The sequence below is a fragment of the Python bivittatus genome, unplaced genomic scaffold, assembly GCF_059951505.1.
Source record: "Python bivittatus isolate LINGU-HERP-01145 unplaced genomic scaffold, Pbiv_v1 ctg000480_np1212, whole genome shotgun sequence".
In the NCBI taxonomy this organism is placed as follows: domain Eukaryota; kingdom Metazoa; phylum Chordata; class Lepidosauria; order Squamata; family Pythonidae; genus Python; species Python bivittatus.
Window position 1 is genome coordinate 96,555,692 of NW_028277075.1, and position 19,456 is coordinate 96,575,147.

Genomic DNA, 19,456 nt, shown 5'->3' on the forward strand with positions numbered 1-19,456 from the left:
TCCAACAAGAGCTCTCTTTTTTGCAGTAAACAACACTCATTGATGCTCCCCACCATTACTGTTGCTGAAAGATGAAAGCTTATATTTTTGAAAAGTATTTATGTAGCATGATTTATAAAAAGCTGAACTATAGCTTTACCTGTTACTGTCCTTTTTAGAGCAAGTATTTTCAACAGTTCTTTCTGAGCAAGTTCACTAAATATGGGCACAGTAATCGCTGATAAGCAATTTTACCTGTTTATATCAGTGGACTCATCAAGTGAGTGAAACTCAAAGGCCTTATGATAAATTATTTTTCAATTAGTGCTCCAATTCAGTAGAAATTAAGGCTATTTGTATAGTCATTGCTTTCAGGCAGGATCGACATGAATTATTGTAATTGTTTCCTTTTTATTGGAGAAACAAACAGCAAAATCTCTACCAGTCAAAACTGTTGGCTGTCTGCTGCATAAACCAGTTGCCAGTGGAACACTCAAATTTATTTATTTATTTATTTTTCAAATTTGTATGCCACCCATCTCCCCCAATGGGTGACTCTGGGCGGCTCACAATAATAATAAAAAACACAGGGCTCTCCAGCCATAGACATAATTATAAATAGTTAAAAACATATATAAAAATGGCCTAAAAACCACCTATAATTGGCCCTAAAAAACCTGTAAGATGCTGGGGGGGGGACAACCCCTCATCCCACCAGCCATCTCCATAGGTGCAGGCCCCCCTCTGGCCCCCAAGCCTTCTGGCAGAGCCAGGATTTGATCTCTTTCCTGAAGGCCATGAGGGAGGGGGCACACCGCACCTCAGGCGGCAAGATGTTCCATAGGGCGGGCGCTACAGCAGAAAAGGCTCTCTGCCTAGACCCCACCAATCGAAATTCCTTGACGGGTGGGGGCTGCAATCTTCCCCTTCTGCTGGACCGAGTGGGGTGGGCTGAGATGACTGGGGCAAGGCGGTTCCTCAGATAACCTGGTCCCATGCCATGAAGGGCTTTAAAGGTGATGACCAACACCTTGAATTGGACCCGGAAACAAACTGGCAACCAATGCAGCTCACGCAACAGGGGTGTTATACGTGCCCTCCTAGGGGCATTAAGAACTGTCCGCGCCACTGCATTCTGTACCAGCTGTAGCTTCTGTAAATTCTGGTGCAATCCATGGTTACGTCTTTTAAAACTGCAAACTTACATGTCCAGGGTGAGAGGAAAATGCTCTTGAGGATGGGAAGTTGTGAAAAACAATTTTTTTTAGAATCCAAGAAGCAAAAGCAGCCAATTTGGCCATCAACTTCAACCCCCTGCTCAGTCCAGGAATCTAGATTTAAGCAAAAGTGTGGCTGTCTAAAAAAGTCTCTGACTCTTGTCATTGTGTTTTGATGAGGGGAAGGGTGAGGTGATGGATTACTGAAGATGCAGAGCAGAGTAAGCACACACATTTGCCATAGGTAACCACAACAGAATATATCTACCACCCAATCTTCATTAAAAAATAAAATACAATGTTGCTATCAACAAACAGATTTCTTGGACATTACATCTTCAAAAAAGCAGCAGGCTCAATCATCAAATTAACAGCTGAGCCCTGAAACCCAAATTCAAAGTTTTGCTTCATTTTATTTGGTGGGACTTAGGTCCTCCTTTCCCTCTTCCCTAGTCCAATATATCTTACAGGAATGATTTGGGGATAATGCTGAAGCAAGAGTTAGCAAGAGTGAGAAAATGCTGACTGGCAACCTGGTTCCTGCCTGTGTTGGGTTTCTATCTGGTCTATGGCTTCTTGATTAATGTTCTGCTGAAATCTGCTTGAAGTTATTTAAAAGTTGTCTTCCCTGCCAAACAGGAAGAAAACAAACTTCTCTTCTCCTGAAAGAAATTTCAAAATCACATAGTCCTTCATCAAACTGATTGAAAACTTGTAGAAAAAAATGCAGGATAACTTGTCTGCCCTGGGCTACTCCAGATACCAACTTCTTTCACCTCTACCCTTGGCATTTCCTTCTGGAGCAGCTTTCCAGAGCAAAAAAACTCCCCAACAATTCAGTCCTGGCTCAGATTCACTTTGCCCAGTTCAGAAGCTAGGCCAGCAACTGACCTAGGATAGAATCTATTTCTATCCCTCTGTCTGTTGCATTTCCCTGGGAAGTAGAGAGAAAAAGAAACCACTCCCCACTCCCTACCCCTGCCAATCTGAAATGAAAGCAAGTTGTCAGAGTAAAAGCAATCTCACTGTCTTTGTTCCAGCTGCTCAGTCTTGGTGTACATGTGAAGGATATGGTAGGGTAATTCCCCTAAGGTGTAATGTGATTTGTTTAATTTTGCATTCGTGTGACATGTGACCCCAATCATTGTGATTTGCGAACCATCATTTCTCTTTGTTTAGCTTCAGGAAATCATGAGTAACCATAATTGATTTAATGTAATACATTTTTGAATGTGTGAAGAAGAGAAAGTGTTATAGTGGTGATCTAAAGTATCAGTCTTAAAAATGTAATGTCTCCTTTATATTGAATCCAGCTCTTGGTGACTTCATGGCAGCAGTGTCCCCAAGGGTGGTGGTCAATTTTTGATTCTCTTGCTTCATAGATATGTCCATGTGGTTTTCTTGGCTGCAGTGGAGAAGTGGTTTGTCATTGCTTTCTCCTAAGATGTTCTTCAACCTCCATAGCTATAACTCTGGTATTTCTTAGAGTTCTCCTAGCCAACTTTAAGCATGGTCACCCCTCTTTAGCTTCCCAACCCAGACAGGTTGCCAGATGTTTCCACCTAGCTGGGCCATATCAATCCATCTATTTATGAAAAATCTATTTCAGAGACTCCTTCAGGTCTTTTCTGAAAGTAAGGCCAGGGCCTCCTGGTTATAGGTTGCAATTCTAAAGATGAGCCTGCATTGCAACCTCTTTAACATTAGACCAACCCCTCCCCCTTTTAATGTGCTATTCATTCATTCATTCATTCATTCATTCATTCATTCATTCATTCATTCATTCATACATAGACGTATCCCCGCCCATCTCCCCGCAATGGGGGACTCTGGGCGGTTTACATCAAATTAAAACAGATAAATACATAATTAAAATTTATAAAAAGACAAACACATCTACACAAATTATTATATACTGTAGCTGTTTAAACAGGACAAAAGTATAACAATGGTGGAGCTTTGAACTGTAATGAAGGCAGCATTGCCTTGTGGAGGGGGAGAAAGAGAAAGCAGCCTGTAAACAGAGCTTTCATATAACAATACTTTGTGAAACCAGATATTCACGTTGGAATAGGTAAGAACCATTGAAATGAATCATGATGCATAGCATAGAAATAAAAATAGAAATAAAGCAAGTATTTGGAATGTAAACATTACCAGGTTCTTCCTCTCCTCTCTCCACTTCAGGATCTTGGGTTGTGAGGCTGCTTCTGGAAAGCCCTGTGATCATAGAATACTGGCTTAAATGAGTAATTGGTTAGGATCAAAATAAATAGAAGAGAAAGGGTGTTTCCAAAAGGAAGATTGCTAGCATTAAAAAGTGTTGCATTCTTTTCCCTTTTTTCCACCCTGAATGGATTTCTGTTGGTAAGAAGAAAGAACAGAGAAGGCAGTGAATTGCAAATGGAAATTCCACAATTACAGATTGAGATTCCACATCTCAGGCAAAATGATTGCATTATTAAAGCTTTTTATAGATGATTTCGCAGTGGGATAAGGGAGATACAGGTTCCTTTTTTCATTTTTGTTTGGGAAGATATGAAATCATGACAGAATGATTTGACTATGCATTGTTTTGTAAGGTTTTGGATGATCACACAGGCATGATTGATTGCATTCCTATTCCATGTTTCCTCTGGCAGTTCAAGGAGGCATTTATTTATTTATCATATTTATATAACCACCCATCTCACGAATGTGATTCTGGGTGGTATACAATAAAACAGAACAATTAAAAATAAAACTTTAAAAATTAAACAATTAAAATATAACTATAACTAAAACCACGGGAGAATACCTTCAAGATCTTACATACAATAAAGCCATTTCATGGGCTCCCCACTTCCATGGGATTCCCAAGCCTACTGACAAAACCACATTTTAAGGGATTTCTGGAAAATCAGTAGGGGTACAGCCAATCTCATCTCAGGGGGGAAGATATATATGGGGAGGATTTCCCTCCATTCATTTTATCCCCACAGTAACAACCCTGTGGAGGAGATTAGGTTGAAAGACTGGCCTAAAGGCATTCATTGCTTTTGTTTGGTATGAAATAGTGTAGTTGTACACCACAACTCCTCCATGCAGCATTTAGGAGGTTTGAGTTGAGTACAAGAGACAATATTAGAAGCTATTGTATGAAAAGAATTGATCAAAGAACATGTGAGAAAAATGCAGCTGTATCTGAAGGCAGCCTTTGTTCTGGGCATGCTTCAGAATTCTCTGGATTAAAATTAAAGTAAATTAAAATAAGACTAAGGCCATGCTTTCATAGCAGCAACACATTTCTGAGTGGGAAGTTCTTCCATTCACATGGAAGAACTATTTCTTCTGGGTGAGTAAACTTGAACAAGGCATCAAAATCCATCTCTACCAGGGAGGTGCAATGCCTTTGGGCTTCAGGGCTGCATCAGGTTTTGGGAGGGAATCAGAAGTCATGTTTCGAAAGTAGGTAAGTTGTAGAGAACAGAGGGAATGGCCTTGAAGGACAGGAGGAAGAGCCGCTACCCAGGCAATGGTCAGATAAAAGGGGTCTGAGACTGGGCCAAGAAAGTAACATGAGTAAACATCTCAGACAACCACCTCCCTAATTCACACAAAGATAAGGCATGGGGGGAGCACAGACTTCAGACTTGCAAGATTCTGTTACTATAGCTTTACACTAAAAGTAGTTCTGACGTATATGGCATTGGTTTCCTAGTCTGGTCTACCTTGAAGTGCTGACATAAGTTCAATGCCCATTTGAGGAGGGAGATGCCTGGGTTTCTAAGAGGTCAGATGGTCCTTGGAGCCTCCTCCTGTATGCAGAAAGGGCCACCAAAGGAACGCTGATATGCAGCCCCTCTTTCTCCAGCCCTGGTCTCAAAAAACACATTTGCATACAATGTCTGTTGGGGAGATCATGCCAGCTTACTGCAGCAAAAAGAAGGCTTAAGACAGCTTAAACAGTCAACCATTTATTATGGCATAGAATCCTTCATACACTACAGTCTGCTTTCCATGTGTCGTCATGTATTTTTAGTCTTCATGGTATCTGTTATTCCTGATGGGCAATTTCCCCTTCAGAGGTAATTACTTCTTTTTGTATCTACTTGTTTCACAAAGATGTGCAGGCTGTTTCTTCTAGCCCTCTGTGGTGGGGAGAAGCACACCCCTCTTTAAGGAGATTAAAAAGACAAAGGATGCTATTCCTTTAATATCCTGAATGTAGATAAGGTAGCTATGATTGATATAACAGATTACTAAAAACCACTGCATGGGACATAACTAATTTTTTGAGGTGAAAGTGAAACTGAACTTGAAGGTGAAAAGCTTGACGATATAGAAGGATTTGGGGGTATTGACAATTACACATAGGAATGGCAGTTGCCAAACATTAAGCCAAGAATATCTCCTGGAATTGAAGACAGGCACAGATATCTGAAAACATTTTTAGGGAAAGAAATGAAGTTTAAAGGTTACCTCTCCTACCCTTTTCCTGAAATGCAAAACTATAAACTGGCAATGGGGGAACAGATAGAGACAGATAAAAGAATTCCCAAGATTTAATGTAAAGGCAGCCACAAAATACCATTTGAGGAGAGGCTTCAAGAGTTTTTATTACCTCTTCTCTTGGAAGCTGTAATGGAAACTGGGAGATTGGAAACAAAACTGTATAAAAATTAACTTCCTATTCTGCCCCTGTTCCAGACACACACCCACACAAATTAATCTAGTGCTGAAACCCTATCCTATAATTTCCTGATTTTTTTCTTTCCCTGTGAAAGAGGCTTTATTTTAGCATTATATTTCTCAGGTTGCTTTAAAATTTCTTTAGAATTTCTCTAGGTGATATTTCTGAGCTTACTTTACTGTAGGACAGATTACTGCATAATGAAAGAACATTCACATTAATTGATTGGACACCTTGTCACTAAATAAGGGCAAGGATTCCATACCAGTGGCATCCATGGGGGAAGGTGTCAAAAAGTCAAGATGGTAGTTGTGCCATGTGATGGAAGCCCCTTTTCTATCTGTGTCAACATTCCATGCATGTACAAAGAGGCAGGGCTTCATCACATGGGCACACTCAGCACCTTGACTTTTTTGATGCCTCTATTCCTTCCCCCCAAGTGACAATTCTGCTAAACCTTTCTTTGAAATAGATTCTGAAAGCAAATTCTTATTCACCAAATCGAATGAAAAGATGAAGATAATTTTCCTGCATGACACTAGTGTTTCCAAAATTACTGATTAGTTGGGGAGGTGTTGTCTTCTTCTGCTGTCCATCTTTCCATCACTTTTCCTTGAAAGTTCCTGCTTCTCAGTCTGAAAGGCCCTTGAGATTTAGCTGAAGTTGGAAGCTGCAGACATAGGGAGGGATGATGGCGCAGTGAGAAACAGAAGATGGTCATCAATCTTTCCATCAAATTAAATGAGAATGCAGAATAATTTTTTGTCATAGCCACTCATGACTGCATGCACATAGATCCACTCAAACATATCCTGAGTTTGCAGTTCTTCACATCCAGCGTGGTGTTAGAGGTTGAGATGTTGGACTAGGACTGGGGGGGATGAGAGTCAGAGTCACCCTCAACCATGAAAACTCCCTGGGTGACTTTGGACCACTCTCCCTTAGACCAACTTACTTGTTCTTGTGGGGAATAAAATGGAAGGAGATCTTCATTTAAGCCACCTTGAATGGTTGGTGAAAAAGGAGAATACAGTCTAATATATTAAATAAATAAATGTAGACTATAAGATACTATTTGAATTGAACAGATCATCCACAAAAAGGGTACATACTCCATGTGAGTTAGGCATGCCTCTTCCTATAGCAATGAATACTGCAGGTTCTCTCTCCTACAATTTAAGAATTGCCCCTTCGCGCCAGGGCTTAAAATACAAAGTGAAGTAGTTCTCAAATTCTGCAATACCTCATCCCACTGAAATGCTAAATGAACTTGCATTATAACGCCCCCCCCCCCCAACAAATACAGCTAAGGGTCGCCTTGGCCTTCTAAATGGGCAACAAATAAATACACCATTTTTAACAATGACATTTTATCTACCATATGTATGACAGGTTTCTCAGTCTTTGTGACTCTGCCGCTGCCACTGTAAAGCCTAGAGTTTGGACAGTGCTGCTGCTTCCCCTGATCAGGATTTTTCTTTAAATGTTAGTCCCCCTCTAAGCTGCTCATGACCCCCTAGGTGTCCTGACCCGCAGCTGGAGAACCCCTGACCTAATGGCCGTAAATATTCAATATGTTTTTAGGTCAACTCTTTGTCCCATTAGGGGTTGATTAGTACAAAGTCTTTCTCGGTGGCCCCCTATTTATGATCCTCAGGCTCTAATAAGGAAAGCATGTGTTAGGCAGATAGGCATTGTGTCGATGAACTGCAGTGCTAGATCAAAGTCCGCTTCTGACTGTTCAAATATTCTCACCTGTTCTTGTTGAAGGCTACAGATAAGGTGTCACGTTGCAATGGCACCCCTGCCTTTTCTGCTTCTGGCAGAGCAAAACCATGGGGGTGGTCCATCAGGAACCTCAGTGAATGAGGGCATGAGAATCCCAATTGTCACACTAACAGAGGGAGGCACTTCAAACTTTTAAGTGTCAGCAGGAACCGTTTTTAAAAACCTCCCATTTAACAACTAGGCAAAAGGCTTTCTGGAGCTTCTCAGTGTGGTGATATATTTGCACAGAGGACATAATCTCTGTTATTACAGGATGCAGTTTAAAAGGTCACCTCACAGTGTTCCTTTGTTTCTCTCTACATTGCTGTTGTTGTGCTTATCACTGGCATTTCAGATCACCATCCTTTATTTTTGTTCCACTCTGGACAGAGGATTCAGCTCTAAAGCATAACAACATTGTCTTTCCTTCACTGTCTGTTATGCAGCACTCAATAGCAAGACAGAATATCATTACATGTAATATATTTACTATAGAGCTAACACCACAGAGTAGTTAGAGCTAAGAACTCAGATTCCCATTCTGCTATAAATTTTGTGGGTGATTTTGGATCAGGTACTACCACTATCCCTTCTACGAGAGAAGACCCATGTATACTATCATAAAGTTCTCCAGGAGAGGCAGGAGGTAAATATATGGAGATTTATTGGCATGGGAACATGTGCTTTTTAAGTCTGATGCATGTCCTTGGTGCAAGTTTCCTGAATTTGAGACATTGTGCTGTAAGAAGAACCTCAGCATTCAGTTGGCTCATATTCTTCTCCACCAGTGTCATCTAGGATTGGACCACCAGAAAATGTGGTGAGAAATATTGTTCTTTTTAAAGGAACTACACAAATTTGAATCTCTGATTCTTGAAATCAGAGATTTCTCCCTCCCCCTCATACGCACTCCTCTTTATAAAATATCAGTTTGAACTATCTTCCAACCCTTCATGATCACCATTCATTGAGCTAAACTGAGATAGTAACACGTGCAGTGGTTTCACAGATCCAGTGAACTTCACATGCATTATTTACTTACCTATTTGTAATTTTATTACAACTCTCTTATTACAGTATTACTGTTTCTTGATATCAATTTTCCTAATGCAGAGCTAGGTTTTGAAAGGAGATTTTAGGCTGAGTTGTGATCTGGAGATTATCATCTGGATAACTAGAAGTAATCTTTCTCCAATGGTATTCAGTCTGGGATGTTCTTCCCTCGGTTATTGGGTAGTATCATTAGAGGGATGCTTTAGCTACTACTAAAATCCCTGTGTTCAGCCAGGTGACCCTTGCTTGAGTGCATTACTGAATTTGGTTTCATAGTGGATTATGTCTTGGGGCTGAAATAATTTATGTGGAAATATTTCAGGTTTGACAACTGGCTTCTTTAGAGAGGCCCTGACAAATCCTGTGTGCACATCCATGCCTGCTCTGAAGCACCCGGGGATCCAAACTTCAGCACATCCCTGTCAGTTATACTAAGCAGTTACAGTAAGTTTTTTTAAGTTTGTAAACAAATTGCAGTCATACTGTTGACAATAACTGTAATGCTGTAACTCATACAACAAAGAAATCTTCTCAAAACCAGGACAATGGGGATAACAATAATTCTAATTCATTAGTGAAGAAATCTGTGGTTGCATTTCATCGACTAGCCTCTGAGTCAAAAGAAAATAAACTCTCCTTACCCTGACAATATACCAGGTGTTTACAGGGTTATCTTAATGAAAAGGACACACAATCTGATGGAGTCAAGTGTGGATTTGTCACAATATGCACGCTCACTGGCCAACCCCAAATCCTACTCTCCATGCCTCTGTCCAGTTTGTGCTAGATAGAGGCAGCACAGGGGAGACATATCTCCCGACAGCCACAGAGGGGAAATGTTTATGTAATTATTATTTCAATCTATACAGCACTTGTATCTCCCCCCCCCCCTTTTTTTAATGCTATCACCAAGCCCTGATTAACAGGCTGATCTGTATCAGTGCACTTAACTAGAGACTGGTTGCTCTGCCCTTCTTCTCTGTTCTCTCTCTCTCATCTCTTTCCCCACGCATAGGTAGGAGAGGTGTGTCACATCTCATCCAGGGACCTCCTGCAAACCCCTGGTTAAGAATGACTGCTTTAGAGAATATGGTTCAGACAGAGTTGGAATTAAAAAAAAGAGTGCTGTTTGGTCTACAGGTCAGTCTTGAAGCAGACTAAGATTCAGCATCTTCCATGGGTTTGTTTCTGATTCACTTGATCACATCCACAGTTGCTGAAGTATCTTCAAAAGCTGGAAGATACTCCCCCAAAAGTTAAGAAGGTATAAGCAAATCTGGGCAGCTGAAACATAGGAAGGCAATATCACCACGACAAGGAATCGGTGATTAGTTTTTACAAGGGTTCGGGCTTTACAAATGTTTTCTCTCTGGTTGGATCTTCAGATTTGCTGAAAGCAAAAGGTTGCCTCAAAGGTCACTGCAGATGACATCATGCAGTGGGAGTTCTCTGCGTCGAAATTTATGTTCTGTGGCATTAAGTGTTAATGCATGGCTGAGGCTAAATGTGTGATTTATGGGGAAAAAAGCTCAATCCCACCTCTTTTCAACTTCTGATCATGAAGGTGGAAAAGTTTTGAAAGGAGTTTTAAAACAGATTGGAGGTCTTAAAAACAATGAGCATGCTGCACTGCGTGTCTGAGGTCTCTAATTTCTGTAATCTTACAGGGCCTAGGATTACAGAAGTAATTTTACCTTTTACTTATTTGAAAGTAAATTAAACTATATGATTTCTATCCACTAGATCTGCTCTCTTTTCTGGTGAAAGCACTCCACCTTCTCCCTGACATTGTGCTCAGATTGGAAGTTTCCACTCAAATTGATCCAACGAAGTGGATTGGTGGTCTATATTTTTGATCCTCTATTTTTTCTTTAAACAATATCATGGATGAGGTGTACAATTCTGGCATCCCATACGCTATTGCATTCTGCTACCTCTATTCTATCATACATATCTTCAGATTTCCTGGTATCAGATGGATGGATAGCTTTTAACCAAAGCTTGGTACAGGTAGGTCGCAATTAATGCAAGTTTGAATAGTGTGATATGCGATTTAGTGTGAATTAAAAATCGATACCAGATCACATTTAATGCAAGCCAAAATTCTGTTAATGCAAGATTAACACACACGCAATTGAGGCTAATGCATGTGCAGCGGCAGTCAGGATTTTAGATGCCACTAATTTTCATGTGTGCAAAATGGAGAAAAGTTCATTTGAGAAAAGATCAAAAAAGAAGAGGCAAGTACATTTTAGATATGGATTTATCCTCCAATGTGTCCTTTGTTCACTTGATTTATTTTAAATATTTGTGAGATCTATCTAGAAGATCTCATGGCAGGTTATAATCCATTAGAAAGCAATAAAAAAATACTAAAATGACATATAAAAAAATAACTGAAGGGTGATCTAGGTAACAATCTTGCTACTACTTCCTGCATCACCTTCTGAGCAGTCTTGTAGGGCAGACCTATGTAGGATGTTTTTGTCAGTGTAAACTTACCTTTAGGAATATTTAGATTTTTTTTTTGTTTTTATTTTGCTTTCTACAACTACTCTGTGACTTTGTTAAAAATAAATTGAAGTTATAAGTATATTCTTTAAAAAGAAACTCCTGCCATTGCCTTCAGCTCTAACCACAAATGCAAAATTTATGTTTAAAAATTTTCATTGTCTATTTCCATCGAGCTGGAACCAATTAGCCTATTTTCCATAGACGTATCACTTTGAATAGTGTGAATTCAAATAATGAGACAATTTCATGGGATTCATTATCAGCACTAATCAAGACCTACCTGTACTTTGACAGAAGGAGCCTTGCAGGAAGGAATGTAGAGTACAGGTAGTCCCCAGTTTAAGAACGAATTCTGTTCCCAAGGTCTGGCCTTAAGTTGAATTTGTATGTAAGCCAGAATGGTATTATTGTATAATACTGTATAAGTAGTATTGTGTAATGAACTCAAATAATTGTGTATTTAACTTGAATTTTGCTACAACAGGCTCCATCCTTAACTGTGGGCCATCTGTAATCCAGGCGTTCTTAACCCGGGGACTGCCTGTATCTTTTATCTGAATCTTGCAATAATTTCAGGGCTGACTCTGTATTCACACACTGAGTCTCCGGTCCATGCAGAAGAGAGTCAGATCTCCTTCTCTGCAATGGGGGACAGTGAGAAGCCACCTTTTCAGTGGAAACTCCTGCCATTGCCTTCAGCTCTAACCACAAATGCAGCATGAAAGGGCGTTCTTCTTTCACACCTGGCTCCTTCTACGGTACCCTTTGAAAGAAAAGAATGAGACAGACTACAGCAAAAAGGAGAGGAACTTAAGTGTCGTGGCATGCTTCCTTCACCTTTGGCGTGGCTCTACCAGCTCCTTTCCTTCACTTTTCCTTCGAGACCTGAGCTCTCGCTCTCTCTTTCCTCCCTACCCCCAGATGTAGCTTTCTGGTAGGTTATGATGCTGAAAATCTGGGCTGCAGGTTCCTGCTGTTTGCTAAACTTTCTCTCACAGTGAATCTCTAACATGAGTTTCCCTCGTCATGCCTCCATATTTCCCTTGCCTCTGTGAGAGCCTTCCACCATATTTCCACCTCCTCCTTTTCTAACTTTTAAAAATACATCCAGGGGAAATATTCTAAGAAAGTTGAAAACTGGAAGGTATTGCTGTATAAAACTTCTGTTGTCTTAATAAAGGTAGGGCTTGAAAGAAAAGAAAAGAAAAGAGAAAAGAGAAAAGAAAAAAAAAAGAAAAAAGAAAAAAGAAAAGAAAAAAGAAAGAGAAAGAAGATGTATTAGGACTCATTGGATCAACAGTTCTAAGATGGAACTGTCCTTTCTTTTAATAGAAGCCAAAAAAGGCAAAGTCTTGCCACATCCTAAATCTGTAGTATTGATATATTATAGAAATGTAGAGAAAATCTAATTGAGATGTGATTGCCAGATGCAGAATACTCTGAAATCATCCTAAGGTATTAGAACACTTTACAGTGGCAATTGCTTTTCCAGTAACGGAGTAATCTTCCATTTTCTCATCCATAGAGTCTATTATCATGCAAGGGTTTTCTAATATCTCTTATTATAGAGCAGAGCAGATATAATTTGTACATTCTCATTTTTATACAGATCTTTTCCCTTCCTAATTTGCAAAGTATTCCCTTCCTCACTTCACCAGAACTTATTGCAACTATTTGGAATGTTTCATTCCTCCCCCTCCCCAAAAAAGAATTCTTTACGTTACTGGAATGAAAATCGTTTTTTTCTTTCACGTGAAAGGAAGGACCAGACTAATGCTGCTTTGTGTCAAGGGTGTATTAATTCTTTAGTAGCCTGTTTCCTGCCTCCAGGAAGCTGTATGTTTTATTCTTATTTGCCTCACTGGAAATTATGCCCACATTGGCAGGTGAGATGCAATTTCCCTGCTATAAAATTTCCAAAAAGAATTATGCATAAGGTTTCATGGCAGCTAATTAAGCAATGCTGTAGGTTTCTGTGACTTCAATGTGATCGTCGTTTTGGTCTCTTTCACTAACAGATTTCACTGAGGGTTGTTTTGTGTCTGTGTGTACATGCCTTCAAGTCAGGCTTGCCTCCTGGCAACTGCCTGGACTAGTCCCTGCTATTTTTTGGCAACATTTTTCAGAAGTGGTTTGTCTTCTTCCTAGGGCTGAGAGAGAGGGAATGGCCCAAGATCTCCTAAGGTCACCCAGCTGACTTTGTGCCTAAGGTGGAACTAGAATTCACGGTCTCCCAGTTTCTAGCCTGTACCTTAACCCCTACACTAAACTGGCTCTCAAGAATATGTCTACATTATATTAAATTAAGCAAAATAAAACAGTCTTTTTCATGTAAACTCTTCCTGTGCCTTTTCACTCTCAAATTAGATCCTGGGACATGACTATCTCTGTACATGTATACATTCTAGGGCATCTTGAACATAGAAACAGTACAATTATAAAGCTATAGAAAATCTTGCGGATGAGGTGGACGGGTGGGGAAGAAGCTATGGAAATAAGAAAACATTACAGTCCATTTGATCCATGATGTCTAGTCCTTACTAACGTATCCTCTAGATGAGACAAAACCTAATAAATCATTTCCATACAGGAAAATAGTATTGCTCTAGTAGGTAGATATCATCTGTGAAAAAAGCATGGACTTTATTTGCAGTATTGCTGGAATGCATGTCCCATCAGTGAAAGTATGTTTCACTCTTCTAGAAATCAGGCATTTAAAAATGTTTCCATTTCCAAAACTGATAGAATGTATAGTATATTTGAAAATGATTTAGAAGAAGTCCTTTGGACCAGAGAGAAGCACATTCTTTCTCCACTACTCCGTAAAGTAACCCAGCTTTTTTCAGGCTTCCCATAAACCAGCCAAAAATGGTGCAGTGAAGAGGCAGGTTCACTCTTCTTCCCTCCCCCAGGCTTGTGTGAACACCTGAAAGAGAAAGCTACTTGCAGCCTCAGTGCATATGAAAATGACTCAGGAAAACTGCTTCAGATCTCATGTGAAAACAGCCCTTCTAGATGATTGAAAGATGGACAGGTAAATACTAAATAGTGTGGACTATTTAAAAAAAAAAAAATCCTTGTGTTTTCCAGTTGGCTAATCTTAAATCCTAAAGTACTGTTCACAAATGGCAAAAATGTCTCTTCCAGGAAGAATTGTCTATATATGGAAGGGTTCCCCCCCCCCCCCGATGGAATTCTTCTTCTCCTGAAATCTTCAGTTTAATTCTTACCTTTAAAAGTATTTGATCCATGTAGCATCAGCTATATAGTACAACAATCATGATGTTCATAGTAGAAAAATAAATGCTGACCCTTTTAAATTGCAGACTTTTATTTGATATGCTTTTTAAGGAAGTTTATCAGAAGCAGCTTTTGGAGGAGGCAGGCATGATGGGCCTACAAACCATTGCTAGCTGTACCAAGATCCTTTACATCATGACCTCAGAAGGATAAAAGAAAACTCTAAACTTATACCTTACCCCTTGATCTTTTGCAGAGATAGTTAAAAAAAACTTTTTCAGAAGCTGAATTTTTAATAAATACTAATGGTATCCATACAGAGTCCTGAGCATGGGGATGTGATTTATACAAAAATGAACCCACATTGCAAAATACAGCTTAGCAGAAAATTGATTTGAAATCATTGTTTGTGCATTATTTTCAAGTGTCTCCAAATATTTAAAAATAGGAAGATATTGTGTCTAGCTTGCTCCTTGATGATGAGTGAGGGGTGAAAGTAAATGATTGAGTTCACAAATTATGCCAAACTGCAATGGGGCTGGTTGAGCTTTGGCATGCTATATTTTGTGAACCCAGCCACTGGGATTTGTAATCTATGGTTTATGACTTAGCATCTTAGGTGAATATAACCAATTGTAAATTATTTACTCACACTGTACTAAATACTATATCATGCTTTCTTCCAGTATGTTGATACAGAATTGCAATCTTACTACCCAAATATTTCTACCAACGAAGTAGAACAAAAGGTTATTCCTAGTTTCATAGTAATTAATTTTGTCTGTACTTTCTATAGCTACTATAATTTGGCATAGGAAAGAAAGAGTTTATACTTGATTAATGAGTTTACATTGGCAGAAACTCAAGTTCATACAATTATTTCTCATCAACAACACATTTTACTAATGAGTGTTTACCTCCTGAGATGGCTCTTTTGTGAGAAAAAAATACTGCATGAAATTTTGTTGACAATAAACATCAATTGACCTTCTCTTGGGGTGGGTAATAAGCTTGTCTAGCTCACTTTTTCAGAAATAAATATGATAATACACTTAATAACAAATTGATCAAGTAATGGAAATATATAACAAATTTATCAGGTCCAATTTTCAGCAGACCTCAAATTAGATTACATTTATCATACCTGTTTCACAATTATTTACACTCCTTACAGCATGCAGTTACACACACAATGTGCTGTGTCCTGTGCATGGCTATTCACAAGCATAGCAAGCATAGACAACCTGATGCCCATCAGATGCTTTGAATTACAGCTGCCATAGACTCAAGGTTATATGGCCAATGGTTAGGGACCAAAACATCTGGAAAACGCCAATGGCTATACCTGTCCAACAGGACTGCAGCAGGATTGTGTGCTTTTTGGGGGTAGAAAGAGGTTGACCATGGCTAGACAAAATAATGATTTGATTTAGTAGCATCTTTTTGGCCAAGGATCCAAAAATGGTTGCCCAGCCCTCCCTGCAAAGCCTTGTGGAAGGTTCCTAGAGGCCTTACAAAAGCTGCTGCCATATTATCATTTAGTAGATGAGTAGGAAAATCTTTAGTAGATGAGTGACTCCTGTTTTAACAAAGCTGATCCTAAGTGACAAGCTGATTCTCCATGACATCACACAGGCAGGATCCAGTTTCTATCGAATTCACTTTAAACAAGTCAGCTGCCAGATTTCCAACCTCTAGGAGGCTAATTTCCCCCTTCCCTCCACTAATCCAGTAAGAAAAATATAAATCTCTAACTATGATCTGACAAGAACTTTACAGCTTGCATGAGAAAAACAATAATCTTGCAGATATACAGGCATTATTATACAGGTCCACGAATAAATGTAAATAACATTACAGGATGAAGCTCCTTGTGTCCTGAGAAGTTGCTCAAAGCTAGCAGTTTGTTCTCTCTCTTACCCCCATGCATCCAACAGAACATTCTCCTTAAAGGTACAGTATGGTTCAAAAGTACATTTCTGATTTAAACAAAACAATTCTCCACCCCCCCAACCTTGACAGTGATGTTCACTGTAATAGCTGATTCTGCAATTGTGTGCATGTTTGCACATACACACAAGCAGTTTTCTGGATTGGATTTCCAATCTACTTTTTCTCCTCTCTGTTCTCAAAGCCTCAGTCCTCCTCCAGGTGATCTGCTGGGCAATTTCCTAATTGGTGACACTTGCCAAACTTTCTCCAGACATTGGCCAAACATGCCAAGTGATGGTGTTGTCCCAAGTACTTGCAACCCCAAGCTGAAACTCTTTATAATAAGTAGTTGTGTCTCTCCCCAGGATGGGGCAGCTGCCATCTCTAGCTACCATGGGATCCTTGAAAAAGGCTAGGCTGATTTAAAGAGTTTCAGACAGAGATCATGGTCTGAAACACCTTTTTAGAATCCAATCTGAAGCACTGCACTAGATCACATCCAAATTTTGAGGGCTGCTCCAATCAAAGACAAGATTTGGCTTTTGAGTGGAAGAGATTGTGAAACTTCTTCTTGGCCAGTTTTCAGGAGATTGCATGTGTTCATCATAGGTATAGCTGATATATACACACACACGCAGTATTCCTATACTTACTTCATCCTGAGCCTTGTGTGACCCATGCAGAAACACCATGGTGCTGTGAGGCCTTTTAAAAAGCCAATTTTCTAGGTTTCATCTGGTACCTGTGCCAAAACGTGAGTGTAAAACTTCAATGACGACAATTTTCTGCATACCTACTATATTTTTAGGCCTTGGTGTATATTCTGAAGTATTCAGAGGAAGAGATGAGGAATGTATAATTCTGTAGCACCATTTTTTCCCTAAAAGAGCAGTAATACAAACCACACGCCTGTGATGGAACTAATTGCATCTGGGCAAGAGAACCACATTCTGCTCCTTTTATCAGTCAACAGCCACCCAGGCCTGGCTTGTTTGAACAAGTAACATCAATACCCACCCCAGAACAGCACAATTTTATTGTGGGACCCTTCTTAGTTGCAAGAAAAGTTGAAGCTTCCACCATTTTCGGAGGGGTATCTTTCCCTGTTGTATGACTACTGTGGCCCAAACACTCCACAAAATATCGTAAAGAGTTTATTTAGGATTATGAGTACGTCATACCTGTTTGTGAAGTACTGCACTGAAGACCTATGAGAATAACAAAAGAAATACAGTGCAGCATTACATGCTCTTCGGTTCCCAGAACTGTGCTGAGTCATAGAGGAAATATTACAGGTTTGTCTTCTTTTCTGATGTGGTTACTGCATACTTTGAGTATTCTTACAAATATGCAGGTACAGCATCAGCAGACTCCTGGAAGGCATCAAGCCACATTAGATCCCTCAGCTGAGGCACCTACAGCTCAAGGTGACTTCATGTCCTTAAAGTGAAAGAACCCAGTGTTTTGTCTGCCATTTCTCACTGTTACAAGACTGTTTCTTGCCATCCTTCTCAAATACCTCCCCACTTTAGCTGGGGTGTGTGTGTGTGTATGTGGGTGGGTGGGTGGGTGGGTGGCGGGGGGGGGGAGTGTCTCATCTCAAGAAATCAGCTTCAAACAATTAGTTCCCCTCAAGAAATATTCCCCTGCAGATGATTCCTTAAACCAGTTAAGCATGGACAGCCTAAGGTAAACAGATTTATTCCCACTGAAATAAAGTTGCTTTTAATAACATTCTAATGTTAGTAACACACTACCTTCTTGTGAATGACTCTCTCTTGTTTTAAGGCTATTTAATGTGGGAGTGATAATTGTATGTGAATTACTCAATCTATGCTAATTGCTCTAGCATTCCAAAATGAAAATATAAATAAGCCTTTCTATCAGGCTTTGAAGAGGCCTTTCTCATACTCAAAATATTTCCTTCATATTTTATAAAATGCTATCCTCCCCTCCATCTCTCAAAACTTACAGATCCTACATGTTCGGTGCTTCTCTAGAAAAGTCATAAGTCTGGCATTATGATGGAGTTGCTCCCTTGCAAGTAAAATACCTCCTCAGATTCCTCATTACAGAAAGGTAGCATTAACTATTTATTTGTATTCCTACAGCAAAAGACCTGATTCTTTTTTGAACATGTAGGTGTCCTTTACATTTTAAGAGTATATTGTGGCTATTCAAAGAAGATAGCTGCAATCAGAAGGGGCTTACTTATTCACAAAACTGCTGCTCCCATGGGTGTGTTGCAAGACACTAATTTACCAGGTACTCCCCATCATCCTTTCTAGGTCCTAAGTTACACATTATTAACCCCCAGTTTATCTATATCTGTGGTCACTAGCTGGAGTCTCTGTCCCCCCATCCAAGAACCTCTGGGCTATCAGATCTTAATTACAAAAATCTGGGCAGAGTTTTCTATAGTTCCTTGCTTCCATCTAAAAGTCATCTGGATTTTTGCAGTCCTGTATCTGGTAGCCCTAAAGAACCCATATGTATAGACCTATCTATAATTCAGGAATTGGATATTATGATGAATCTGACTGTTGGTGCTTTCTTGTTCAGCATGTGAGTTCCCATTTAATTTTTGTTTTAAATTTAAAAAGTGTTTAAAATTATAAACATAGAGTGTCACAGGGCTGGTTAACCCCAAGAAAGTTACTGATGGATAGATTGCTGTTCCTGGATAATATTTTGGGGCACACTTGTCATAAATAAGCTTTGAAGGGTGTGTTTTTTAATTCACACCCATATCCATTTTATATAAATGCTTAATTACTCATCAGTATATAAAACCTGATGTATAAAAGTTCAAGTTTATGTCACCAATCCTTAGGAAAATAAGCATCACTGTGTTTACTGGAAGAGAAAATTGCTTGCTTGCTTATTTATTTATTTATTTATTTAACAAATGTATACACCCCCCTACCTAGCAGAAAGAACTCTGGCTGGGGAACAAAATAAAAACACAATACACTAAAAAGACAATTTAAAACAATAAGCAGTGTTGAAGCCTGGTAAGTCTCACATTCATCCACCAACCATCCCGTGCCAGCACCATTAACATCCTGGCCCCAATGCCTGG